This window comes from Triticum dicoccoides, chromosome 2B, assembly GCF_002162155.2.
Source record: "Triticum dicoccoides isolate Atlit2015 ecotype Zavitan chromosome 2B, WEW_v2.0, whole genome shotgun sequence".
Lineage (NCBI taxonomy): Eukaryota > Viridiplantae > Streptophyta > Magnoliopsida > Poales > Poaceae > Triticum > Triticum dicoccoides.
This window is the reverse complement of record NC_041383.1, coordinates 168777885-168801491: the sequence shown is the minus strand read 5'-3', so window position 1 is coordinate 168801491 and position 23607 is coordinate 168777885.

Below are 23607 nucleotides of genomic sequence, written 5' to 3'. Positions count from 1 at the left end.
TTAATGACTCTAGTGCAAGTGGGAGACTGTTGGAAATATGCCCTAGAGGCAATAATAAATTAGTTATTATTATTATATTTCCTTGTTCATGATAATCGTTTATTATCCATGCTATAATTGTATTGATAGGAAACTCAGATACATGTGTGGGTACATAGACAACACCATGTCCCTAGTAAGCCTCTAGTTGACTACCTCGTTGATCAATAGATGGTTACGGTTTCCTGACCATGGACATTGGATGTCATTGATAACGGGATCACATCATTAGGAGAATGATGTGATGGACAAGACCCAATCCTAAGCCTAGCACAAAAGATCGTGTAGTTCGTATGCTAAAGCTTTTCTAATGTCAAGTATCTTTTCCTTAGACCATGAGATTGTGCAACTCCCGGATACCGTAGGAATGCTTTGGGTGTACCAAACGTCACAACGTAACTGGGTGGCTATAAAGGTGCACTACAGGTATCTCCGAAAGTGTTTGTTGGGTTGGCACGAATCGAGACTGGGATTTGTCACTCCGTGTGATGGAGAGGTATCTCTGGGCCCACTCGGTAGGACATCATCGTAATGTGCACAATGTGATCAAAGAGTTTATCGCGGGATGATGTGTTACGGAACGAGTAAAGAGACTTGTCGGTAACGAGATTGAACAAGGTATCGGCATACCGACGATCGAATCTCAGGCAAGTACAATACCGCTAGACAAAGGGAATTGTATACGGGATCGATTGAGTCCTTGACATCGTGGCTCATCCGATGAGATCATCGTGGAACATGTGGGAGCCAACATGGGTATCCAGATCCCGCTGTTGGTTATTGACCGGAGAACGTCTCGGTCATGTCTGCATGATTCCCGAACCCGTAGGGTCTACACACTTAAGGTTCGATGACGCTAGGGTTATAAAGGAAGTTTGTATGTGGTTACCGAATGTTTTTCAGAGTCCCGGATGAGATCCCGGATGTCACGAGGAGTTCCGAAATGGTCCGGAGGTAAAGATTTATATATGGGAAGTCTTGTTTTGGTCACCGGAAAAGTTTCAGGTTTTATCGGTAACGTACCGGGACCACCGGGAGGGTCCTGGGGATCCACCAAGTGGGGCCACCATCCCCGGAGGGCTGCATGGGCCAAGTGTGGGAGGGGACCAGCCCCAGGTGGGCTGGTGCGCCCCCCCCCCCACAAGGGCCCAAGGCGCCTAGGGTTTGGGGGGAGGGGGCGCACCCACCTAACTTGGGGGGCAAGTTTCCCCTCTCCCCCCCCTTGGCCGCACCCTAGATGGGTTTGGGCTGGCCGCCGCCCCTAGGGGTGGAACCCTAGGTGAGGGCACAGCCCTCCCTCTCCCCCTATATATACTTGAAGGTTTTGGGGCTGCCAACAGAAGAGTTTGACCTCTCCCTGGCACAACCCTACCTCTCTCTCTTCTCCTCTCCCGCGGTGCTTGGCGAAGCCCTGCAGGATTGCCACGCTCCTCCATCACCATCACGTCGTTGTGCTGCTGCTGGATGGAGTCTTCCTCAACCTCTCCCTCTCTCCTTGCTGGATCAAGGCATGGGAGATGTCACCGGGCTGTACGTGTGTTGAACGCGGAGGTGCCATCCGTTCGGCACTAGGATCTCCGGTGATTTGGATCACGACGAGTACGACTCCCTCAACCCCGTTCTCTTGAACGCTTCCGCTTAGCGATCTACAAGGGTATGTAGATGCACTCTCCTTCCCCTCGTTGCTGGTTTCTCCATAGATAGATCTTGGTGACACGTAGGAAAATTTTGAATTTCTGCTACGTTCCCCAACAGGAACAAAACCCGGCTGGTTATGGTGCAATCCTACATGAAATAACAGACCAAGCGACTCGGTTTGTAAAGTGCATATTTTGTTCATGAGTATAGGAGCTCGAATTTCAAGTCTCACAATCTAGCGAAACATGTTTTAAAGCTAGGGGTGAGCCGCCATGTTTGGTTAGGACACCCCGGTAATCTTGATTTTGTCCATGTAAACATTATTTCAGGATAAATAAAACTTCGCGTGATTGTCTCAAAAAAAACTGCCCCAACGATAGAGAGAGTGGATTTTTTTAGGGATTAAACCAAGCTTTATTACTCAAAGTCCACATGGTGCGGAATACAAATCGGATCATGGGGTTGCCCTAGCCATACATGTCACCCTTGATCAAGAGAATGTGCAAACTTGGCTAATCTATCCGCATCAATATTAGATGCTCTACCTTCAAAAGAGAAACTACAATTAAAAGATTTAGATCTTTGGTTGATCTCCGAGATGATTGATCCATACTCTCCAAGGGAATGCCCGGCAATGTCATTGATCACTTGCTTTGAGTCAGAGGCTATGATGAAGTTGTTCAGTAGCAAGTCCTCGGCAAGCGCTAAACCTTCCTGACATGCTATGTGGCCTCGAGCGTCGCGACATCCACTATTCCTGCAATCACCAAGGCCGAGCTTCCAATGAGAGTGGAGAGGAGGTGTCGGGATGGGCTAAATTAGTCCGAGTACATTATTGCTAAAACGGTTTGAATTTCCTCTTGAAAACTTAAAATAGCATATCCGATTAGATAACAATCTTAACCCACAAAAGGATTACTTTTCATCGTCGGCATAATGGAGGTAAAAAAAGATATGTTGGTTTAAAATGGGCACACTCGAGCTGCTATTTTAAATGGACACCGCTCTCCTCTCCGCAAATGTGTCCAGAACATTCTAGGTCTAGAAATGGGATCATGAACCCCAATGGCATCAACAATCTTCCTTTTACCCCTACCTTTTGGCGCGGTGTGGTCAACAAACATGGGCTAACCACCTTCATTCAAACTTTTTTTTGGCAGCCCGCGTGAGGCTCCCGACCCCCGCGTCGCCCGAGCCGGGTGACACGGGGGAGAATCCAGCCGCCGCCGACCCGGCAACCACCTTCCGCCCGCGCGCGCGCGGCGCCATCGCCGGAGGGCTGGCCGGCGAAGCCGTGCCGGGTCCTATGATGGTGGCGGCGGGGCCCTCTTTTTCCTGCTCCATCGCCCCCGTCCCGCCTGACGGTGTCCTGGACCAGGGGGTACTCACCACATCGTCTCCCGATCAGTTGGATTGGGCCGAGTACCCCCATGTCCGTATACTCATGGGCCAGTTCGGACAGCTGCCGCATACGAGGAATTTTCCACAAGACTTGGTGATCAAGACAAGGACTCCTCCCCCACCGGCATATTCAGCTAGGACTCTTGTTATCCTAGGCCTCTGGTACATTATAAACCAAGGCCATGCTAGTCGATAGAGGATTATGACATTACTCATCATACCTCTTGGGTTTGGACCACAACATATGATCTCGGGGTAGATCAACTCTTGTAACCCCTATACTCATTAAAGTCAATCAAGCAGCATGTAGGGTATTATCTCATCAAGAGAGCCCGAAGCTGGGTAAAATCACGTGTTCATGTTACCATCGATCCTAAGAGGCACAGCTTGGGACCCCCTACCCGAGATCCGCCGGTTTTGACTCCAACATTGGTGCTTTCATTGAGAGTTCCGCTGTGTGATCGGCAAGAGGGTCAATGGCTCGACTGCAGATCAACTGTGACCTCAACTTATTCGTCAATGGCTCGACTGGTCACCTTGGCTTGATCGAGGACTGTGCCCTGCCTCCGATCGTCATGTTCGGACGAGAGCCTTCATCAACACCAATTTCGATCTCTATCAAGATCATGGAGGAATCATCCATGGAGCTCGGGGCTCAACGTCAACATTGCCCTCGGGCAACCGTGTTGTTTTTCTGGACAACAAACTCGTATCCGACGCCACCGCCTCCTCGAGTGTTGCTTAAACGATTGCTTAGATGGAATTATGTGGAATTAAGTCTACAACAACCCTACAAAATTTCGTCGAGTTCCGATGGAGGAGTCTCCGGCAATCTCCGATATACCAGAGCCCTGTTGAATCTGGACGAGAATTCGGACGAGTTTGGAGCGTGGTGTCCATTCTAGCTCGGACGTCCTTTGGAAGATCCAACCGTTGATCGCTGCGGAATTCTTATATCTACCACCTGTCAAAATTTCAGCTCGATCCGATCGTCCAAACTCCAGGAAACATCCGATTAGTGCATCACTTTTCGGATCTATTTTCTGCACGAGAACGAATCCGACCCGAGTTCATCTTCTTTATGAACGGGATTTCGGGCATCCTTGTTGAAGAAAGTTTTTGTATGGGGTATTGTGTTTTATTCTCAAACACATCCCATTAATATTAAAAGTATTTTTACAATACGATCTTCACCATCGCGCCGGTGTCAAACCGGCTCGACATCACCCCACGGCGGCCGACCTGCGCTAGGCACGTCGTCGCCTTGTTGAGCCGAGCTCAACTTCTTTGGATCATCATCTCGACCAGCCGAACAATAGTTCGGCATCGCGAAGGATAAATCGTCACCAACATCGCCGCTACACGGATTACATGAAGCGGGCACACCAGCATCACCGCATGGTCACTTCATCAAGCCAGCATTGACCACGTAACAAGTTACGACCTGGGTCGGCATGGCCGCACTGTTGCCTCTTCGAGCCAATATCCGTCTCGCTGAACTACTTCAACACCTCGGCTGACATGGCAGCTGCAACAACTCCTCACCGGCCTGCTCCGTCACCTCGGCTAGATCAGGGACTTGGCTATTTCTTCATCAACATACTCCGGTGACTTCGGCGTCACCAGCCGACCAGGTTCGTCACATTCTGGACCGGGGGCTTTGCCTCGGAAAGCCAACCTTTGCCAGCATCGCCATGCTGTCGCTTTATCGCTCATCAGGCAATGGGTGTGTGGATCGATTCCCAATATTGGGAGTCACTTTTCTTCAGACTACTACAACAAATAAAGTAGGTGCTATTAATCCTAACAATTTTTGCTTCTTGGGCTTATTTTTCTAAAAGTATTATTACTCCGGTTTGTTCCATCATCTGTACACAGGTCTATCAAATGGCAGCCACATTAAAAACGGTTGCGTGGTGGTTCGGTCAGTTTCCGTACATAGTTCGGCGAACGCCGCATCCGAAACTCAGACCACCCTGCAAATTCAGGCCTTGTCATGCCTTCACTGCGTCACGCTGACGCCCTGCATCGACATTGGCTTCGGCGCCAGGCCACAGCTCTTTAAATAAATCATTCTTGCGTAAAGCAATTATTCAAGGATTATATATTATTATTATTTCCTGGACCGCACTATTTTATCTGTGCAGGTAATCGATTTTGACCGCGTTACGTGGTCACTACTCCAGAGTGCCGAACTCCTTGCTCGGACACCTCGGGCCTGGGGGCTGGGACATCGGCCATGCCGAGGACTGCGAACCTTATTGGTTCAATGGGCGTCTTCATCCCGCCACAAGCCCGAATCGTGTCATCAACACCGAACACATTAACCAGCTAAGTTGCTTTCATGCACAAAAACTTTCAGTTTTAAATTTTGTTCGGTTCGACCAAGCATTATACTTTTTGGCACAAAGTTGTTTGTGACAAAGTTCCTTGTCAAAACTTTGTTTGTGACGCACATATTCAAAAACCTCGTTTATTTGGGGGCTCCGTTGATGGAGCTTTTCCTCTTGCATGTGATTATACTTGTACGGCTTCGTTCCTTGTTCGTGTATTATGCCACAATATGCACCATATTGACCTAAGCGATTTGCAAGCTGGGTTGCCTTGCTCCTGTGTTTACCCCTACGTTCCCGATTGTTCGGCTAGGGAGTAAAAGGAGCACCTCTGCGATTGTCACGATTGGGTCATCCGAGCCAGACCTCAGACTGGGTGAAGCCGAAAGCTAGCGCTCTTACTGTTTTCAATAATGGTCGGCACACAACGGAACTCATGAGTACAAAAAATCTATTGCACAAGTCTCATAGTAATAATGAGCAACCGAAGAAAGGTATCGGTGGGGGTACTATTTTTTCGAGGATGCTTCTTACACTTTGTCGGTAATATAGCATAAGTTCCCCGAGCGCGCTTTGTCTATTACAGCCTTATGGCCTGATTGCCTGGTTATCGGAAACACCGTTGATATTCTCGACAGGGGGAGTACATAACACTTTTTGGTCCTTGACCGAAGAGGGAGAAGCCGACGGTCGGTTAAGACGCGTATAAAGTTCGGGTTAACACAGATATGATATAAGTACTTTGGTACATACAATCATCATACATAAAATCCTTTTTCCCAAGTCACTTGGGGGCTCTTAAAATTTATATATGAGCTGTAAATGTGTTTTCTTCTTGGTCGACAGAAGCACATTTTTTTTCCAATTTTCGGATTGGCACCGAACACCTGATCTTGTTCGGACGTCATGTTTTTACTGGCATTTTTTGGTTTTCCAAGCTTTTGGCACTTTTAAACAATTTGTGTGTTTTCGCATAAGTCTCACAGTGCAGCACCTGACACCTTTAGAGATTCGGCAAAAATTCTCGGATATTGCTATATATGCATCAGTTTTGAATTGTGTCTTTGGTCAATAGTTGGGTTGCCCGGCTCCTGTGCTTGCCTCCTATGTTCCGCTTTGTTCGGCTAGGTGTGCAAAGGGAGAATCACTGCGATTGTGCTTCCAGCTCGCATGGTTAAGCACATCAGTGGAGAAAGCCGAAAACTGACTGTCACAATAAGCGTAAGCTGGTCAGCGGTCCGATGACTGTATTAAATGATAGGCCATTCATAACATTGGCCGAAGTGTTTACGGCTTGACCTCTGCTGTCGCCGAACACTAACCGGGGGCTCGTAGCTAGCTTCCCCAGTTTAAAGCTCCTATGACTAAGTGAAAGTTATAAAGCCAAGATATTTGATTGCCTCGTTTCCGCTAACACAACCGCCTCCGGGCACCGAGACGTCGTCTAAGGGTTGTCTGGTTATTGCGGAAACACCCTGCATAGTATCTACAAAGGGGGGGGGGGAAGCCGACGATGGGCCACTTTCAACTGCTAAACGGTCGCAATGGAGTCAAAATAAGTATATATCATCAACATTTGTACTCATTATACAAGTGTTGCCTTCCGTAATTATCGTTATATAAAGCCATAAATATGCATCAATTTGACTTAACATTTTGGCCAAGTTGGATTGCCTGGCTCCTGTGCTTACCCCTACGTTCCCGATTATTCAGCTAGGCGGTAAAGGGAGCACCTCTGTGATTGTTACTACTGGGTCATCCGAGTCAGTACCTCAGACTGGGTGAAGCCGAAAGCTAGCAATCTTAAAGGATCACATTGGTCGGCAACGACGGAAGTAAAAAATTTGGTTCATTAATACCATAGAGTTTGGGAACTTTCCCCGAACTAAATCCTCAATATTTTCCTCCCACATTGATCGGAGCTGAGGTTTCATGATCACGCTTAGCATGACAACCCAAAGAAAGGAACCGATAGTGGGACTATTTTCTTTGGGAGATGTTTCTTACGTTAAAAAGTAATATAACATATCTCTCCGCATACCTTTGTTTATAAAATCGTATGGCCGGATTGCTTGTTTGCCGTAAATCTTTGCCCTCATAAAGGTTTTATAAAGTAGGACAAACACTCCTCGGCTACTAGGCAAGGAGGTGGAAGCCGATGGTCGGTCAACAAAGTTTTTTACAATGCAGATCCGAGCATTAATGATGTAAACGTACTTGGATACATAGAATCATTACACATAATTTGTGATTTTACTACGGATATTGATCCTTAATTCGGCCAGCCGTGCCCACATTAAGGCTCGGGGGCTATTGGGCTTCGTGCTTATCATTTACAAATATTAAAGGGGTACATCGATCCCCTGATCTAGTGTTGCCACCCGACCAGTGGCTCGGGGGCTACTGCATTGACAATCCAATGCAGAAAATTTAAAGTGCAATATAGTTCTCGAGGAAATTATTATCCTCAGTTTGGTCGGCCGCACCCAACCTGAATCTCGAGGACTTCACACACCGCGTTTTTATTCCTAAGTATGTTGCCGAGCTGGGAGTTGATCCTCAGGCTGATTTTACGCATCGACCTGAGTCTCAGGGCTACTAGGGTCAGCGGTTTGATTGTTTCCTTCAGGTGCATCCGGGATATTAGGCCAATATGCACCTTGAGGGTTACTAATATACATATACTGGCTATACATCTCATCAGAGATTACATTGCACAATTTGGAATTAAATTCATAAAAATCAGCCCGTGGCCAAGGTGGTGCACCACCCCAGAAGCAGTCCGGCATAAAGCTCGGGCGCCAGTGGCTGGCTCCATAGAGGGCATTTCCGGTATTAAGCTTAGCTAAACTCTTTCAACTTTTTTGAACCAAGATGATCTATGACACCTCGGATATAATCCGGCGTTGGAGCTCGAATATAGTCCGGCGTTGGAGCTTGGACACAGTCCGGCGTTGGAGCTCGGATACATTACGGCGTTGGAGCTCGGAAGCAGTCCGGCGTTGGTGCTCGGCTGCAAGAGACACCTCAAATGCAGTTCGGCATTGGAGCTCGGACGCAAGAGGACATTGCCGCCCGGGAACAACTTCAAACCCATGGTGTGGCATTAAAATAACAAGGCATTGATAAAGGCGGAGAACTTAAAGGGGCTCCTCGGATACCCGACGTGTAAACTCTTCGGATTTACTTCGGCGATTCTCAAGATCGAAGATGAGTAGATTTGTTGAACCAGTTTTCAAGATCGACGACCAAAGATGAAGAACAGTTCGGAAGAATTGAGGAGCGTCCCCAACTTGAAGGCCGGTTCAGGGGGCTACTGACGATGTCCTGGACCAGGGGGTACTCACCACGTCGTCTCCCGATCAGTTGGATTGGGCCGAGGACCCCCATGGCTGTATACTCATGGGCCAGTTCGGGCAGCTGCCGCATACGAGGAAGATTCCACAAGACTTGGTGATCAAGACAAGAACTCCTCCCCCACCGGCGTATTCGGCTAGGACTCTTGTTATCCTAGGCCTCTGGTACATTATAAACCAAGGCCAGGCTAGTCGATAGAGGATTATGACATTACTCATCATACCTCTAGGGTTTAGACCGCAACATATGATCTCGGGGTAGATCAACTCTTGTAACCCCTATACTCATTAAAGTCAATCAAGCAGCATGTAGGGTATTATCTCATCAAGAGAGCCCGAAGCTGGGTAAAATCCCGTGTTCATGTTACCATCGATCCTAAGACGCACAGCTTGGGACCCCCTACCCGAGATCCGCCGGCTTTGACACCGACACCGCCCCTCAGCCTACCCCACCCCCGGATCAGGTCCGCAGCGGCGCCGACGGCCGAGCCGGCCACCCCCTGATGTCTCCTCTCCGGATCGTTGGGAGGCCCGGGTGGCCTTCACCGGATGCGACTCCCTGGATGCGGTGCGGTCCCGTTCCTCCCCAGATGCGATCTGGGGGCTCCTTGTCCGGCCGGCTGCGGTGCTCTTTGGCCGCCCTGCCGTGGCGGCCGGGCGCGCCCTCCTTGCTGCATATCACCTCTCCACCGACCCCCTCCCCCACCCCGTATTCGAGCTTCCTGCCATGGAGGTGTTTGGTTGTGTCCCACGACAGTTGTTTCCTGCAGCTCGCTGGCCGGGAGCTTTGGCTGAGCACGAGTCTTCTACACCACCACCACCCCGCAAGGGCGGCTTCGGCCCGACGGTCATGGACCTGCGCCCCCTCCTGTGTCCATGGCCGGCCGGCGCAGCTTTGGATCCGACCTGCCTCGAGTGTTGGGATGGCTCCACGACTAAGCTTCCTAGTTGCGATGGCTCCACGATTAACTCATGTGTCCTTTGTCCCATTTTAACCCCTTTAAGCTTCCTAGTTGTGATGGCTCCACGACTAAGTCCTTTTGTTAGGACATCTGCCATGACGTTTCCACGACAGTTGGCGCCCACCATGGGGCCAGCACACGGTGGATTTGAGTTCTTGAAGGCAGCTTCGAAGTGCTCAAAGGATATGTTGTGGGCCAGATGACCAAGAGTCATCGCGGCAAGCTCTACATCGACGACGCAGGCTGGAGCCCCGACGCCGGCTCAATAGAGTACAGGTACCGGGTCCCCTTCGACGGAATCCACGTCTTCATTGGCAAGATCAGCAAGCCGGGCCCTGAGCCGGACATCTACACCGACAACATCGAGACGGCTCAGCGTGCGAGATCCGCCCAAGCTCAGCCCGCCGTGAAGCATGCCTTCATGGGATGCATCCATGGAGGGGAATTTTCTGAAGGATCTGTGTCTAGCTGTGAGACGGCCATCTACTCTGATGGTGAGTCGTCCATAGGTGAGACGGATTCGTTGTATCAGCTGCAAGATGGTGGGCTTGGGGGTTGTTCCGATGGCAACAGTATTCCGGACCCCTTTGAGCCGCCGAACAGAGTCGAGATCTTCATGGTTGGCATGCAACCCGGATAGAACTCTACGGCTGCGGAGGCAATGACTTTCGGGTCAGCAGTGGTGACGGCAGCCGGGGCAGGAGGCCCTGCACGCCCGCCGGCTCAGGACCTGATGGCTTTAATGGATAAGATGACAGCTCTATTAACCGATGTGGTCAATCCGGTGGATCAAGCTCAACATAATGCGGAAGTAGCGCATCTACGTGAGGAGGTAGCACAGGCCAAGGAGAACCTGGCGGCGTAGGACATCAGGATGGCCGCAGAGCGGGCGGCTCTGGATGCTCAGGCCCAATGGATTCAATCCGAGGCTTTTCAGCTTACGATGGATCAGAACGCATCAAATGAGATCATGAGGAGAAGGCACCAGTCCCGTCTGCCTATGGTTTATGAGCCTAGAAACCTTTTCCGCATGCCCGGTGCAGGACCCAGTAACCCACCGGAGGTAAACCAGGTCGCGGCACCCGGGGCTGCGACGCCGGTTCAACCACGTGTGATAAAACCCCCTCATCAGCATACTGCTCTGCCTCAGCATGTGCCAGTACCACCGGGTCATTATTCTAATCCTTTGGAGAACATGATTGTTGCGGTGACACGAATGGCGGATCTCCCAGTAGATGGCGACTCTCCGACGGCGGTTGAAACACGATGGGTCAGAGAACTTCTTCAGACAGCTCTGGCACAGTAGGAGGCATATTCTTTCAGTAGAGACATGATTCATTCCCCCCTCGCCCAAGCCGGAGCTATAGGAGACACATGGACTCGCCAGCTGTTTCAAGCAATGCCCAGCGGCGTGACCAACCGTGCGGGCATGACCCGGTGCGTGATGGAGCTGTTAATTTGGTTGATCAGGACATATTGCGTCAGGAAGCTAAGCGGGCAGCTCAGCAAGTGGCTTATCAACCCCTTCTGGTTTATCCGACAACTTCAATTGAGGCAGGCGTAACCTCTAGGACTGGGGGTGTACCTTGCTTGGTACCGGCTCTGCGTAACGAGCGTTTTCCCAAGGATTTCAAGGGACCTGAAAGGTGCCTAATTACACAGCCGACTTACAACCTGGGTCATGGATCAAAAGCTATGAGATGGCCATGGAGCTACTGGAAGTCAGTGACGCTGCAATGGCAAAGTACTTCACCATGATGCTGGATGTAACAGCCCGTACTTGGTTGAAGGGGCTGCCACCTAATTCCATTGGTTCACGGGCAGAGCTAAAGGACCGATTTATTCAGAACTTTAAAGATACATGCAAGCAGCCCATGTCGATTGTGGACTTGACTAACTGCAAGCAAGAGGAGGGTGAATCCATGACCCATTGGGTGCGTCGGGTCAAAGCAATTATACACTCATCTGATAAGATGGACGCCGGCTCTGCAGTCTTAGTGTTGGAGAAAAATTGCCGTTTTGAGCCTCTGAAACAGAAGCTGGGGCGGCTCAAGTGCGCTTGTAATGACATGGGCCAGCTGATGGCGGCTCTAGTCAAATGTGCCGACTCTGATAGTACCAATGATCCTTAGTCTGACAATGAGAAGCCAGGGAAGGGAAAGAAGGATGGCAACGCTAGGGGCCCGCAGCATAACCCAGTGAATCAAGGAGGCAATAACAAACGTAAGGCTGATGCTAGCTTGGAGTTTGTGGCTAACACCAATGCGCAAGGCAACAATCAACGACGAAAGGGGAGGCCGCTTCCTCGGTCTGGCGGGTCAGGTCCCACTCTTGAGCAGTTGCTAAATGAGCCCTATCCAAGGCATGGCACTCGGGAGAAGCCGGCCATTTACCTGTGGAAGGATTGTACGATTATGAAGGCTTTCAAGAATTCTAACATGTTTGATAGCAATCATGGGTCGGGCGACGGCTCAGGCGGCGGTGGTTTTCATGGTCCGGGCGGCGGCTCTAATTCCGGCTTTCAAGGCCACCAAAATAATCAAGGAGGATATAATCAAGGCAACCAGGGTGGTTATACCCAGCAATCCGGCCAAGGGGGTCAGCAGCAGCAGCAATCCGGGTATCAAAGTCATCCTAAGCAGTTGAGCAGTGGGCAGTATCACGTTTTCACCATAATTTTGTGCAAACGGGACCAGAAGCTTCACAAGAGGGCAGTGAACGCTGTTGAGCCGGTAGTTCCCCAGTACTTGCGATGGTTTGAGCAACCCATTATGTGGAGTCGGTCGGATCACCCGCCCTGGGTTGATAACCCGGGTCACTTGGCTTTGGTGGTGGCACCTCAAGTTGGTGGATACAAATTCACTAAGGTACTCATGGATGGAGGTAGCAGCATTAACATCCTTTATTATGAAACCTTCTGTCGCATGGGGTTAACTAATAAGAATCTTAAGCAGTCCAATAATGTTTTCCATGGTGTGGTTTCTGGTAAGTTGGCATATCCAGTTGGCAAGATTGAACTGGAGGTAGCCTTTGGAGATGAGCACGATTCCAGGGATGAGAAGTTAACTTTTGAAGAGGTCAAGATCAAGAGCCTGTATCGTGCTCTATTTGGACGGTCGGCTTATGCCAATTTCATGGCGCAGCTTGCTGGGGAACGTAGTAATTTCAAAAAAGAATCCTACGCACACACAAGATCATAGTGATGCATAGCAACGAGAGGGGAGAGTGTTGTCCACGTACCCTCATAGACCGAAAGCGGAAGCGTTAGCACAACGCGGTTGATGTAGTCGTACGTCTTCATGATCTGACCGATCAAGTACTGAATGCACGACACCTCTGAGTTCAGCACACGTTCAGCTCGATGACATCCCTCGAACTCCGATCCAAGCCGAGCTTTGAGGGAGAGTTCCGTCAGCACGGCGGCCTGGTGACGATGATGATGTTCTACCAATGCAGTGCTTCGCCTAAGCACCGCTATGATATTATCGAGGTGGATTATGGTGGAGGGGGGCATCGCACATGGCTAAGAGATCCAAGGGATCAATTGTTGTGTCTCCAAGGGGTGCCTTCCTCCCCGTATATAAAGGAGTGGAGGAGGGGGAGGAGTGTTGGTGTAAAAATCGGCGGACCTCGGGTAGGGGGTCCCGATCTGTGTGTCTTAGGCTGATGGTAACAGGAAGCAAGGGACACAATGTTTACCCAAGTTCGGGCCCTCTCGATGGAGGTAAAACCCTACTTCCTGCTTGATTAATATTGAAGATATGTGGAATACAAGAGTAGATCTACCACGAGATCATAGAGGCTAAACCCTAAGAGCTAGCCTATGATGGTATGATTGTAAATGTGATCGGCCTTCTAAGGACCATCCTCTCTGGTTTATATAGACACCAGAGAGCTAGGGTTTACATGGAGTCGGTTACAAGGAAGGAAACATAATATCCGGATCGCCAAGCTTGTCTTCCACGCAAAGGAGAGTCCCATCCGGATACGAGCCGAAGTCTTGAGTCTTGTATCTTGACGCTTCTATAGTCCGTATGATGAATACAGTCCGGCTGTCCGAATACCCCCTTATCCAGGACTCCCTCAGTAGCCCCTGAACCAAGCTTCAATGACGATGAGTCCGGCGCGCAATCTTGTCTTCGGCATTGCAAGGCGGGTTCCTCCTTCGAATACTCCAATGTTTCCATCATGACGAACAGTGTCTGGCATCTTCATTAATGTTGTACTCCTCGGCTTCAGTGCTTCAATAATGACCATTTCCACGTGTCGAGTGAATGCGAGGAGTCAAGGCATTTTTGCATTTGCCACCCTCAGTCCTTCGGGCTAACCGTCTATTTGAAGAGACGGGGATTCCCAGATCCAAACCTCACTCTCCCTCCTCAAGCAAGCATCCAACAGAGCGCCCAGAAAAAACCATCCCAACATGGTTGGTCGTCGCAGCTCTTCTGCTCGCTCCCCTTGCCCCAAGCCGGGGGACTGGGGAGAGTTTTCAGTTTCCCATAGCCGTTTGGTAAAGTTACAAACCCAAGGGCTCCTCCCGCCAGCGTTCATGGTCCCTGTCCGAGCCGGAGTGGCCACCTATAATGGCAGAGAACAAGCGGAGAGATCCCCCAATCCATCTCCAGAGGAGCGGATATGCTTAATTCCGCATGTGTTAAGGGGCATAGGGTTTCCTATTCACCCGTTCCTTCGTGGCCTTCTGGAATTCTACGGCCTCCAGTTGCACAACTTTACCCCAGCCTCCTTACTGCATATAGCAGGGTACGTCGCCCTTTGCGAGCTATTTCTAGGCTGCGAGGCTCATTTCGGATTGTGAAAGAAGCTGTTCTGCCTTGTCCCCCGCAACCAGGGAGAATCCCTATGTCAAGTGGGCAGGGCCGGAGTATGGCGTATCGCTGAGACCGGATACCTATCCGGTACTCCCAAGAAGGCACCAGATAACTGGACTTCAGAGTGGTTTCACATCGATGACGCTCCCCTTCCGGATCCAGTCCGGATAGGACTCCCCAAATTTAGTAACACCCCGCCGAGGGCACGTCTAAGCTGGCGCCCCCGCGGCCCCCGAGAAGAGGATTCCAGGGAAGTACATTTCCTGATGAATAGGATAAAGTTACTGGCCAAATCCGGACTGACGATAGTCGAGGTGATGGCAATATGCATAATGCGGGGAGTGCAACTGCTTTAATACCGGAGCAACCCCATGTGGCACTACAACGGGACAAACGATGCCACCCGTTGTGGCTGTAAGGGTCCGTACTCCCCTGCCGCACTGGCAAGGATACTGTCCGACCTGTACAAAGGAGAAGAGGAAGAATTCCTTCATATCAAACCGCGGGACGGATTCTCCATGTACAACCCCCCAAACTGGGTAAGTCTTCATTTATTTCATTGCTTCACTTATTGTGGCGTACTTTGCTAAAGTTACCTGCATTTTCTGAGCAGGAACTGAGGAGGGACGTGGAAGGAATCTCCAGCCCTTCCCCACAGCCAGAGGACCCCGAAAGGGCCCTGGATCCAGGACTCGAAGAAGACCCAGATGCGGCCGTGGAGCTTGTCGACGGGATATTTTATCGGGCGAGCCGCGACGGCACCCCAGTAGCTATCGTAGCTGATTATCCCGGGCTGTTAACTTCATCGCGTGTAAGCCAAGCTGAAAACTCGATCCTCCGAAGAGGACTCTTTCCTGATGTCACACCTTATCCCTGACATGTCGCGCTTTTACAGAAGCAACATTCGGAGCGCAGGGCCGAGCCCCTAGGGACCCGTTAGCCATAGGTGTCCGGATCGGGTAGGCTCAAGAGGAAGGTGATTAGAACCGACACGCCTCTACAGAGGTAAGAAAACAACTTGTCGTGTAATTTGTTGTCGTTTGAAGTATAACAGCGCCCTTTGTACATTCAAGCAGGAAGAGGAATATCCGGACAGTATCCGGAGATCCTGCCAACCACGCCTCCACCAGTCAGGCTCCAGGACCAACTCCGAGAGAGGAGGCGGACGTAGGGCCGACACCACGTAGTCCTCCGACAGAGGATGCAGACATGCGCTCTGCCACAAATTCGGAGGTAGAGAGCGCCATGCATCATCGGTGTCGACGGGCCGTACTTCGCAACAACATCTTCTCTGAAGAGGCATTTAATGCCTTCAATTTGGGAGACGCATACATCCGAGCTGCTCAAAGTGGACTCGCTCGGGCGACAGTCCAGTATACCAAAGATATACGGGTAAGAAAGCTTGATTAGCATATATATAGCAGTAGCCCCTGAGACTTGAAACAGTTGAAGCAATAGTTTTAAGTATCAATTCATGCGCAGGTTCTTGTAGATAAGAATGAGCAATTGTCTCCGGAGCTAGAGGAGTGCAAAACTCAATTGAGGGTCACAGTTGCCAAGCTAGAGGAATCCCAGAAGGCCTCATGCGGTAATATTTATCCAAATTTTATGAAAAATGCACCAGTTGGCAACTGTCTAGTATGACGAATTTAACAGAAAGTTCTGTAGACAACCCCGGAGTAAATCCGGAGGGCGGCGGGGATGACGAGTCGCATCTCCAGAGGCAACTAAAGTCCGGTGAGCGCATTCTGACGCAAATGAAGCATGATAAGAATATGCTCCAAGATGCCAATGTTCGGCTGGACGTGGAATTGAAAGACGTCCGTGCACAGCTGGCAGACTCCGTGAAGGAGAACAGAAGGCTTCACCGCGACATTTATCGTAAGTGCCTAGATGAACTGTAGTATAGTTCGGCGAGGAAGTATATTGAAAAAGTTATGTTTGCAGGAATGCTGACGGGTTACCCTAAGGAGGAGATGCCCGCTTCTGCAAGTGATTTACTGCAGGACCTTTCACAACTGCACGAGCGAGCTTGGCAGGTGATGTAGGGCATTGCGCGGTCTTTGTGGCCATCCAACTCCCTGCCAAAAGGCATGGGGGGCTTGTGGACATGCTTCAGGGAGCACGGCGGCGCTTCCGTTTGTGGAAGGTATTAGCCTGCCGGCAAGGTGCAAGAGAAGCACGGGCGATGGTGAAGACGCGCTACACCAAGCTGGACTCGAACCATATGGCCGAAGTTGGACCGGCCGGGCCAGATGGGCAAGAAATTCCCATGAGTCTGGTATATGACCAGGTGGCGCTAGCCGCAAAGTATTCTCAACAGGATTGTAAGTTAGATAGCCTATTAGATGGTATAGAGGATGAATATAATCAGTCCAAATGACTGTGTAATTCGATGGACATAAGTAGCCCCTAGCCGGATTAAAATCATTTGTCGTGGCGGACCTTTTCGCTTCAGCCCCCGGATCCTAAAGTCTGGGGTGTGTCCGAATACCCGCTCAGTTATATAAAACCAGAGTATGCATGGAGACCAGGCGTAGGGGTCATAAGTGCTTGAACAGACAAGTACCCAACTAGTTATGTTATATTGCATGGTTAGCAAGAAACATCTTCCAGGGAGAATAGTTCCGTTAAGGGTTCCTTTCCCTGGGTAAGCATGTATCAAGGCACATGTCCGGACTGTGAACCAAAGCGTAGGATACAAAACTTCTGGGGATTAATGTTATAATAAATGAAGACATATTTTTGTTCACCGACCGAATATTCTCTTAAGGAAACTAGCTTTCGGCTTCACCCAGTCTGAGGTACACATCCGGCTCAACCGGCAGTAACAATCGCAGAGGTGCTCCCCTTATGCCCTAGCCGAATTAACGGGAACATAGGGCATAAACACAGGAGCCAGACAACCCAGCTTGGCCACGTCTTAAGTCATATCGATGCATATAATGGTGAAGAAAAGGCACACATGGAAAGAAAAATGCATGTGTGACGGGCAAAGAGCCCTGAAAGTAATTTATATTAAGCTTCCGTATAGGAAGCCCGCAGGTAAAGTTTACACACATAGTGCGGCCGGAATAATCCGGGAATCCGCACTGTATTGAATATTGTGTGTGAAAGGGAAGGGATCAAGAAAGGAAAAAAAGGGGGGAGCATAATTGAAAAAGGAGGGTTAAGGAGACGAACACTGAGTTCGGCACTAGGCGTAGAATCTCCGGAGTCTGGCCGCGTTCCATGGGTTCGGCTCGAGTCTGTTATCGGACGCATTACGTAAGCGGTACGCTCCTCCGGTGAGAACTTTGTCGATGATGAAGGGGCCTTCCCACTTGGGTTTGAGCTTGTCCTTCTTCTTCTCTGGTAAGCGTAGAACGAGTTTGCCAATATTATAAGTTTTGGCCCGCACTTCTCTGCTTTGGTATCGTCGAGCCTGTTGCTGATAGAATGCGGAACGGGCCTTAGCGACATCACGCTCCTCCTCCAGGGCATCCAAATTATCCTGCCGATCTAACTCGGCTTCCTTCTCTTCGTACATGCGTACGCGTGGCGAATCATGTATTATGTCGCATGGTAGTATTGCTTCCGCGTCGTACACCATAAAAAATGGTGTGTATCCGGTGGTGCGATTCGGCGTGGTCCGCAGCCCCCATAGTACGGAGTCGAGCTCCTCGACCCAATGAGTATCTGACTTTGTCAAGGATCGCACTAGTATGGGTTTGATGCCGCTCATGATGAGACCCTTTGCCCTTTCGACCTGACCATTTGTTTGAGGGTGGTAGACGGAAGCATAGTCGAGCTTAATGCCCATTTTGCTGCACCAAGCTTTTACTTCATCGGCTGTAAAATTTGAGCCATTATCGGTGATGGTGCTATGTGGGACACCGTATCGGTGTACGACCCCGGATATAAAGTCGATGACTGGTCCGAATTCGACCGTTTTCACTGGTTTGGCTTCTATCCATTTGGTGAACTTGTCAACCATGACCAATAAGTATTTTTTCTTATGGCTTCCCCATTTAGGGGGTCCGACCATATCCAGCCCCCAGACCGCGAAGGGCCAAGTTATGGGGATTGTTTGGAGAGCGGTAGGGGGCATATGACTCTGATTACCAAAGAGTTGGCAACAGACGCAGTGTTGGACAAGGTCCTGTGCGTCTGCTCGGGCCGTCGGCCAATAGAAACCTGTACGGAAGGCCTTGCTGACTAGTGCTCGAGCCGCAGCGTGGTGCCCGCCCAGTCCGGCATGGATCTCAGCCAAGAGCTGCCGCCCTTCCTCTTCGGAGATGCACCTTTGGAGCACTCCGGTAGCACTTTCCTTATAGAGCTCTCCTTCATGGACTTTCTAAGCTTTAGAACGCCGGGCAATGCAGCATGCTTCGTTTTGGTCTTCAGGGAGCTCCTGCCTATTTAGGTAGGCCAAGAAAGGCTCAGTCCACAGGGCGATGACAGCCATTATTTCGTGGGCTAACGATGTTATTTCGGTGGTAGAACCTCCGACTATGTCTGATAGTTCAGAATCTGGGGATGTATTCGGATCTGTGCTGGTATTGCCGGATTCCCCTTCCCATACCACGGATGGCTTGAATAGTCTTTCCAGGAATATGTTTGGTGGGACGGGGTCGCGTTTAGTGCTGATGCGGGCAAGGACGTCTGCCGTTTGATTGTTTTCTCGAGCCACATGGTGGAATTCGAGCCCCTCGAACCGAGCTGACATTTTAAGGACGGCATTGCGATAGGCCACCATTTTCGGATCCTTGGCGTCAAAGTCTCCATTTATTTGAGATATTGCGAGGTTTGAGTCTCCGCGCACTTCTAGGTGTTGAATGCCCATAGAGACTGCCATCCGAAGACCGTGCAACAGAGCCTCGTATTCGGCTGCATTGTTGGAGTCTGTGTATAATATTTGGAGGAAGTATTGGACCGTGTCTCCGGTGGGAGAGGTCAGGATGACGCCTGCTCCCAAACCGGCCAGCATTTTAGAGCTGTCAAAGTGCATGATCCAGTTAGAGTACGCGCCGTACTCTTTAGGGAGTTCGGCTTCCGTCCATTCGGCGACAAAGTCAGCTAATACTTGCGACTTGATAGCCTGCCGAGGCTTGTATGTTATGTCGAAGGGAAGGAGCTCGATGGCCCATTTGGCAATCCGGCCCGTGGCATCGCGGTTATTTATTATGTCGTTTAGCGGTACTTCGGAGGCCACCGTAATCGAACACTCTTGAAAGTAGTGTCATAGCTTCCGAGATGACATGAAGACCGCGTATGCTATTTTTTGATAGTGTGGGTATCAGGCTTTGCATGGGGTGAGGACTGTGGATACGTAATAAATCGGCTTATGTAGTGGGAATTTGTATCCGTCAACCTCTCGTTCGACGACGAGTACTGCGCTTACAACTTGATGTGTTGTAGCTATGTACAACAGCATGGGTTCGCCGATAGTTGGTGCTGTTAGGACTGGATTACTGGGCAATAAGATCTTTATTTCATCTAGTCCGGCCGAGGCCGCGTCCGTCCACACGAAGTGTTCGGTGCGTCGAAGGAGGCGATAAAGAGGCAATGCCTTTTCTTCTAATCTGGAGATAAAGCGGCTTAAAGCAGCCACACATCCAGCTAGTTTCTGGATGTGTTTGAGGTCTGTTGGTATAGCCAACTGTGACAAAGCTCGGATTTTTGCCGGGTTAGCTTCAATTCCTCTATTGGAAACGATGAAGCCCAGCAGTTTTCCAGAGGGGACGCCGAAAACGCATTTCTCCGGATTCAGCTTGATGTCATATGTTCGTAAGTTGTCGAACATAATCCTCAAGTCATCAATTAGGGTTTCGACGTGTCTTGTTTTATGACTACGCCGTCCATGTATGCCTCCACTGTTTTGCCGATTTGCTTTTCTAGGCATGTTTGAATCATGCGTTGATAGGTTGCTCTGGCATTCTTAAGCCCGAAAGGCATAGTGATGAAGCAGAAAGGGCCATATGGCGTTATGAAAGCTGTTGCAGCTTGGTCGGACTCTGCCGTCTTTATTTGATGGTATCCAGAGTATGCGTCGAGGAAACACAGCGAGTCGTGTCCGGCTGTGGCATCGATGATTTGATCGATGCGAGGGAGGGGAAAGGGATCCTTGGGACAAGCCTTGTTAAGGTCTTTGAAGTCGATGCACAGGCGCCAAGATTTGTCCTTCTTTGGTATTACCAGGTTCGCCAGCCAATCTGGATGTTTGATATCTCTGATGAATCCGGCCTCAAGTAGCTTGGCTAGCTCCTCCCCCATGGCTTGCCGTTTGGGCTCCGAAAATCGCCTTAGGGTCTGTTTAACAGGTTTGTATCCCTTCAGTATGTTGAGACTGTGTTCGGCCAATCCACGTGGGATGCCCGGCATGTCCAATGGGTGCCACGCGAAGATATCCCAGTTCTCGCGCAAGAAGTCGCGCAGTGCGGCGTCCATAGCGGGGTTCAACTGTGTCCCGATGGAAGCTGTCTTCGTGGGGTCCGTTGGGTGGACTTGGAATTTGACTATCTCGTCTGCGGGTTTGAATGAGGTCGACTTGGGTCGCTTGTCGAGTATCACGTTGTCCCTGTCCATGGTGGCGCGTAGCATGGTTAATTCTTCTACCGCTAGGGCTTCGGATAATGCTTCCAAGGCCAGCGCTGCGGTTTTGTTTTCGGCGCGGAGTGCAACATCCGGATCACTAGCTAGAGTGATGATTCCATTGGGTCCGGGCATTTTATGCTTCATGTACCCGTAATGGGGTATGGCTTGAAAGCTCGCAAACGCGGCCCGCCCTAGAAGGGCGTGGTATCCGTTGTTGAAAGGAGCCACTTGGAAGGTGATTTCTTCGGACCTCTAATTCTCTGGGGTACCGAATACCACATCGAGTGTGATTTTTCCCGCACACCGTGCCTCTCGACTAGGGATTATTCCCCTGAAGGTCGTGCCGCTTTGTTCAATGCGGCTTTTGTCAATCTCCATCTTCTTGAGTGTTTCTTCATAGATTAGGCTTAATCCGCTTCCGCGGTCCATGAGTACTTTAGTGAGCCGAAAGCCATCCACTATTGGGCTGAGGACCAGAGCGGCCAGCGCCCGGATGGACTGGAATTGGGGTTCATCACTAGCATTGAAGGTTATAGCCGTGTTGTTCCATGGATTTACCTTTGCCACATGGCAAATTTCAGCGGAGCTTCGATGCGCTCGCTTACGCCTATTGTTTGAGGCGAAGGTCTCGAAGACCATCAGCACCGTATTGTGTTCCTTGGCGGGATGTGGTTCTGCTTTATGGCTCTCGAGGAGATCCTCACCACTCTTAGCTACATGCCGAAGTATCCAACATGCTCTAAGGCTATGGGTCGGCGTTGCATCCGGCGTGCTGTGAAGCTTACAGGGCCCGTTGAGCCATTCCTCCAATACGGTTCCACGCCCTAGGGCGGGTTTTGGTTTCTTGGGAATTGAGTTGGTCGACTTATGAGAGTTTGGCCTTTTAGTTCGGACAAAGGTTCCGGCGAGGGCCATACTATCCCAAAATTATGTTTGGGTTTTCCAGGCACTTTCCATCGCATAGTACTTTTGTACTATGGTTGCTAAGTCCGTAAAGCGTACTATGTCACGGCGACTTATAGCATTAAGGAGTCCTTTGTTTGTGCAGTTCCTGCAGAAAAGAGAGACTACATCCTCCTTGTGGCAGTCCTTGACCTTATTAAGAGCAAGGAGGAATCTGGCCCAGTAACGATGTACCGTCTCCTGGGGTTCCTGCCGGACACGGGAGAGACAGATCAAGTCCGAGCGGGCGTCGTTGGCTGAATCAGGATTTTGATCCGATCTGATGCCCGGGGGCACGGGAAGTGTCGAGCCTGACAGTTCGGGATCTGGAGTATTACCTAATCCCTTCGGCCCAGCGCCCGATTCTGAGTCCGGGACCTGGGTCACGTATTCCTTTGAGTGGGTGTTTGGCTCACTGAGTTCGGTGATCCGGACATAATTCGTCCTCAAAGTTGAGGAGCAACCCACGTGTGGTTCCTCCACTACCGCTATCTCATGGGTGGCCGGCGGGGATCTAATGTCCCTCTGGTCGGGTTTAAACCCAATCCGGTCGTAGTTCGTAGCGACACCCAAAGCGGCGATGCGATCCAAGAGCTCGTTGAGAGAGGCGAGCTCCATCGGATAAATCTGTTCAGCAAGCTCCGAATCAATGCAAAGGTTATGCGTGATGACCCGAGAGGCCATCGTCGGCGCGACGACCGATGGGGCAGTCATAACGAAGTCGCCAAGTCAGAGAGTCTGGCCTACAGCCAGCCCTCCCCCACAGGTGATGTCATCCTTGACAACGAGATGAGCCATCTTGCCTTTGCAGCAGCGACATAGAGGAACTCTCAATGAAAGCACCAATGTCGGTGTCAAAACCGGCGGATCTCGGGTAGGGGGTCCCGATCTGTGCATCTTAGGCTGATGGTAACAGGAAGCAAGGGACACAATGTTTACCCAGGTTCGGGCCCTCTCGATGGAGGTAAAAACCTACTTCCTCCTTGATTAATATTGAAGATATGTGGAATACAAGAGTAGATCTACCACGAGATCGTAGAGGCTAAACCCTAAGAGCTAGCCTATGATGGTATGATTGTAAATGTGATCGGCCTTCTAAGGACCATCCTCTCCGGTTTATATAGACACCGGAGAGCTAGGGTTTACATGGAGTCGGTTACAAGGAAGGAAACATAATATCCGGATCGCCAAGCTTGTCTTCCACGCAAAGGAGAGTCCTATCCGGATACGAGCCGAAGTCTTGAGTCTTGTATCTTGACGCTTCTATAGTCCGGACGAGAATACAGTTCGGCTGTCCGGATACCCCATTCTCCAGGACTCCCTCAAGGGGGGCGGCCACCCTAGGCGCACCCCATGAGGAGTCCTACTCCCACCGGGAGTAGGACTCCCCCCTTCCAAGTTGGAGTAGGAGAGGAGAGGGAAGGAGAGAGGGGGGAAAGGAAAGGGGGGCGCCGCCCGCCCTCCTTGTCCAATTCGGACTGGGGGGAAGGGGGCACGCGGCTGCCCTTGGCCGCCCCTCCTCTTCTCCACT